The 5,576-nt window shown below is 39.2% G+C and overlaps 1 pseudogene; it reads right to left on the bottom strand.

Annotated features, from left to right (window-relative positions):
• Positions 1-1,872: 1,872 nt before the first annotated feature.
• On the bottom strand, positions 1,873-2,800 carry LOC105522650 (annotated as a pseudogene).
• Positions 2,801-5,576: the final 2,776 nt, after the last annotated feature.

The raw sequence follows: 5,576 nt of genomic DNA, 5'->3' as shown, positions 1-5,576 counted from the left end.
CCCCTTGTGCTTCCCAGGTGAGGCAATGCCTCGCCCTGCTTCAGCTTTTGCTGATTGGGCTGCAGCAGCTGACCAGCACCGATTGTCCGGCACTCCCCAGTGAGATGACCCCAGTACCTCAGTTGAAAGTGCAGAAATCACCGGTCTTCTGTGTTGCTCACGCCGGGAGTTGGAGACTGGAGCTGTTCCTATTCGGCCATCTTGCTCCGCCCTCATTGATATGTGTTTGAAGGTTGTGATGTGAAGGAGTAAAAGGAGTGCTTTTGTTTCTTTGTGGGTATCTCATCAGAGGGTTCATAAAAATAGGGGTGTTCAGGTTGTTATTTCAAAGTGAGCCAGAGAACACTCTGATGAGTGGGCAGTGAGGGCATCAGTAGGAGATTCTCATTAACAATAAGCTGTATTAAGGCATGAGAATTAAATGGGAAACCATCAGTCACTAGGTATTGTTGGATTGTGCACTATGTGGATGTGGATGACAGACTGTAGGGAAAGGAGCTGATGGAAGTGGAGATGACTGGTGAAGCATGTGTATTAGTTCACATCCTAGAGGATTTTAAATGGTAGGATTGATGGTTTGATGAGTCTTTTTCTTTTGTTGAATTATTGAGTTGCCAGATGACTACATTCTCCTTACCCATTTAATCCTCTGAAATCTCTCATTCCATTAATCTGTGATCTATGCTCTAGATTCCCTCTTTGACTCTCATCCACTAGTTGCTTCTTTCTGTTCTGTAAGGATTTCTAAAGGCAAATTTTAATTTCTTTACCCTGGGTTCAGACACTCATATACAATATCACCAACAACCTTTGTATATACTCATAAAATAAATGCCAATATGATTACTTGGTGCTACCTCTTTTACTCTATTATCAAGGGGTTTTAGTTACTTTCCAAAAATATTTCTAAAACAGGATCCTGAAAACTTAGATATCCATTTTCTCATATGGTCAACTTGGAACTTATATAAAAAAGACCCAGACTTCAAGGGCTGCTGAATTTTATAAATGCTTATTATCTCTGATACTCATTTTATTTATAGTGTCTAGTCGATTTAAAAAACCTCAAATTTCCCATAAAGAAATTAATTCAATTAGGTGTTACATCTACTTAGCTCTAAATGGGTAAGGGGAAACACCACATCCAAAAAGCAATGTTATAGAATATATTTAAAACTTGAACTGGCCAGTCACGGTGGCTCACGCCTGTAATCCCAGCACTTTGGGAGGCTGAGACAGGCAGATCATGAGGTCAGGAGATCGAGACTATCCTAGCTAACACAGTGAAACACTGTCTCTACTAAAAATATATATATATATAAAATAGCCAGGCGTGGTGGTGGGCTCCTGTAGTCCCAGCTACTTGGGAGGCTAAGGCAGGAGAATGGCCTGAACCCAGGAGTCAGAGCTTGCAGTGAGCTGAGATGGCGAGTGCCACTGCACTCCAGCCTGGGTGACAGAGCGAGAGAGCGAGACTCTGTCTCAAACAAACAAACAAAAAAAGCAAAAAACAACAACAAAAAAAACTTGAACCTTGCCCTAGAGCAGCCTCCCCTCATTAACTCTGTCTGCTCTCCTGATTTCATTCTGTCCCATGCTGCCCACACAACCCTTCTACTTTCCAACACCACTGAGTTCTTTCTTCTGCATTTGTACCCTATAATATCCCTGTGTTCTTACGAGATGGAGACTTGCTGTGCTTTGGAGAACTTTCCCCCTTCTCAAGTGGCTGAATCCTTTTGTTTTCTCCTCCTCTTGCCCAACCATTGCTTGATAGGCTTCAAATTTTTAACTCTATTGACCGTGCACACTGTTCCACTTTTTCTTCTCTAAAAAATCTTCTAAGACTCTATTTGAAATGGGCCTATTCTGTTAAGAGAGTTTTTGACTTATCGCTCTGCACAGAGCGTCTTTGACCTCTTTGTTCCTCAGGGTGTACACCACAGGGTCCAGTAGAGGGGTAATGACAGTGTAGGTCACTGATATCAGCTGATCCTGATCTCTGTGTTCTCTGAGTTGGGCTTGAAGTAGGCAATGGAGGCACAGCTGTAGTGGACAATAACCACAGTAATATGAGAAGCACAGGTGGCAAAGTCCTTTTTCCTGCCTTCAGCAGATGCAATCTTGAGGATGGTAGAAATAATGAGGATGTAGGATATGAAAACTAAGCCCTTGGGAATCAGGATCACCAGCACACTGATGGTCATAGTCAGGATTTCATTGACTGTGGTGTCAATGCAGGAGAGCTTCATCACAGGTCGGATGACACAGAAGAAGTGGAGCAGCTTTGGAATACAGAAAGGCAGCCTGAATACAGCTGACACATGTGTCATTGCTACAATTAGGCCAATGCTGCAGGCCTCCCACACCAGCTTTATACACACTCTCTTGCTCATGATGACTGAGTACCTCAAGGGGTTGCAGATGGCCACATAGCGATCATACCCCATTGCTGTGAGCAGGAAGCAGTTGTTGATAGCCAAAGTAAGAAGAAAAACATTTGAGTGGCACAACCTGCCAAGGAAATGGGCTGACTCAGGCCTATGAGGTTAAAGAGCATCCTTGGTATAATGACAAGGGTAGAGACAGTCTCTGAACCTGACAGCATGCCAAGGAAGAAGTACATAGGGGTGTGGAGGTGACGATCAATACTAATGATACTCGCAATGATAACATTGCCTGCCAGGGTGAATATGTACAATGTAAGAAACACAATAAAGAGGGTGAGCTTATGCTCACGGAAGCTGGAGAAACCTTGAAAAATAAACACACTCACGAAAGAGTGATTCTCTTTCTTCATTAAATCACACATGATATCTAAGAAAGAAAAAAATAATGTAAGGAAACTAGATGGATGATTTCTGTCAAAAAATAGACTGGGAAAATTCCTGTGATTAATACACCTTAGGTCTCCGCTTTTTTATATTGACATTCATACTTATTTCTTTTAGGAGTAGAGAGTGGAGAAATGTTCTTTCCTTTTTCAGAAGAAAGTACAAGACTTTTAAAGTCAAATGTTGCAAACTAATTTCCTAGTTCTAGTATATGCTAACTTATCTTGGGCAAGGACTTATCATTTATAAGACCAATTTTCTCATCTTTATGGATGTAAGACTGATAACGTCATAGAATTGTTGATGGAAAAATCGTTTGCTAATTATAATACTCATATTTGAATTTTAAAAACAACATTGAATAAATGTGAGTTCAGTGGTATCATGCAGAACTCCAGGCTCCATAAACTACCTGATAATTTTTGAGCTTCTAAAGTTTGAATAGAGCCTCTGTTACTGTAATTTCCACGTTGCATTTTCATTCCATTATTTTGACTCTGATGATATTGCTCCTCTCAACTCTGTTCTACGCTCTTCTTCCCTAGACACCACTCATTTTTCAAAGCCAAATAAAACCCATGTCCTCTAGAAAATCTTTTTCTCCTTGTTTGAACTCGGGAGGTGGAGGTAGCAGTGAGCCAAGTTCGTGCCACAGACTCCAGCCTGGGCAACAGAGGGAGACTCCATCTCAAAAAAAAAAAAAAAAATCTTTTTCTCCTTACTCTCTCTCTCTCTGGGGCCTATATGTCTCTGCACATGTAGGTGGCATAGAACTGTTTACTGGTTTTTAAATTTTTATATTGTAAGACCTTTACAGTGAAATTGTGATTACAAAATATTTGTTTCTCTCTAGATGCAAGAACTGACGAACAGCTCTGGTTAGGCAATTATTTTTAGACAGACAGGTGTCAAAGGATTAAATCAAGATTGGAATTCAAATCTTTCGACCCTATGTCCATTGTTCCTTCCACTACACAAAACTGCATTATAAAACTGTCCCCTCTATAGCTAAACAGGGACCACATATTCCCTCTTTTTAGGACCCCAGGTTGGCCACTCCACTATAGGGGACAAATATCTTCTGGTAGAATCATTATGAGTCATTGATCCTTCATAAAAATTGTCTATTAGAAAGTAGAATACTGGAGCACTATAATGATTTTCTTTTAAAAGAGAAGGCATAAATGTTTTTAATCTTTGACTTTTTATGATGTCTAGATCTGTGATAGCAACAAACAACTAAATAATTGGGCTAAATTTTAACATTGGAATTATAACACTAGAAGAAAGTATGACATTATTAACAAGTAATTGAAAAATGCCCTGGTAATAAAACTTTTCTAGTAGCCTTTACCTTATCAGTAATCACTATATGATAGCATAATAGGTTCATTGTAAAAAAGATAAATTTAGAAATGTAATGATGGAATTGCTTCAAAAGTACAATTTGTTGGAAGTAAAGCAAATGAATCCACATCACAAAATGATTTACTACTGAGTAAATTTCAAAAGTAAGCTTCTTTAGTGCTTTTAAAATTAAATTCAATTTATCTATTTTTCAGAAATATACCCCTTTTCATAGAAAATCTACAAAAAGTATTTATAAGAAATTGGTGCATGGTTGTGCTTCAGCTCCTCAGTGCATGATATGAAAGAAAATCAGATGAGGTTGCAAAAAATAAATTTTGTGTTAGACATCAGAGACAATTTCTTGACAGGAAAAGTTGTTTGTGATGTGTGTAGCATGGTAAGTAACTGTAAACATTCTTTATGAAGCTTTCTAAACCGTGTCTCTGTGGACTATGGATTGTCTGAAGATAAGAATATAGACAAGGGAGCATGCATAGCTGATAAGTGGCAGAGCCACATTCCTTATTATCATGTTAATCAAGGCACTCTTTAATGCTGATAAATTTTAGTTCTTTAGGATTAACAGGAGATCCTTGAAAGTAATAAATCAAGGAAAACCCAAATATTCATAGACATCAGGATTCTTTCCAGCTTAATATAATTTGCCCTTTAACAATGATTTTAAAAACCCTCATGCATGTATTTTATTTCTTATAAAGCTCCCTCTGCTAAACATTGAAGTCTCTTTCCAAATCACTTACTTCTCTTCCTGCAAATCTGTGTCTCAACCGAAAAATTGAGGTAGAGGTCAGAGATGTGATCCCTTGATCACAAGTATTCACAAATCAAGATCATGAAGAAAAGTCATCTGAATGTTGTCCTTCCATCTGCTGTAGGACCAGTCTAGGGATGGAGGTCGAAGGACAGTTACAGGGGGCTCTTTGGATACTGGATATTTCCTCCAGCTTGAGGAGGACCTTTGGATGCCAAAGAAAGGCTCTCTGATGAACAGCTTTCAGGGTTTCAGGGTTTCTCAGCGTCATTCACTGAGCACTCTTAAGAGTCACCCTGTGACTAAGAGGAAGCAGACTGCCAGTACCAGGGAACCTCGTTATGTGTGCGGCACATTTACCAGATTATATGAACTTGTGCTTTGGCAGACTTGAGGCAGTTTTCATTGCAAGTAGAAATAGCAGTGGCTTATTTGTCATGTTTTATTTTTTAAATAAATATTCTATTTTTATACAGTTGAGCCTTGGAAAACCATGGTTACGAAGCCCAAGCGAGCTCTAGCTAAGAGCACTGTCTTGGATTCCAGGAAACCCTGCAGCAATTTCTATCGTTAAAAACCTTGCTCAGTATTATAAGCTGTGCCTTTTTTCTTCTTCTCTG

This window comes from Colobus angolensis, unplaced genomic scaffold (assembly GCF_000951035.1).
Source record: "Colobus angolensis palliatus isolate OR3802 unplaced genomic scaffold, Cang.pa_1.0 Scaffold439, whole genome shotgun sequence".
Taxonomy (NCBI): Eukaryota; Metazoa; Chordata; class Mammalia; order Primates; family Cercopithecidae; genus Colobus; species Colobus angolensis.
Note: the sequence above shows the minus strand (reverse complement) of the source record. Positions and strands in the feature narration are given on the sequence as shown.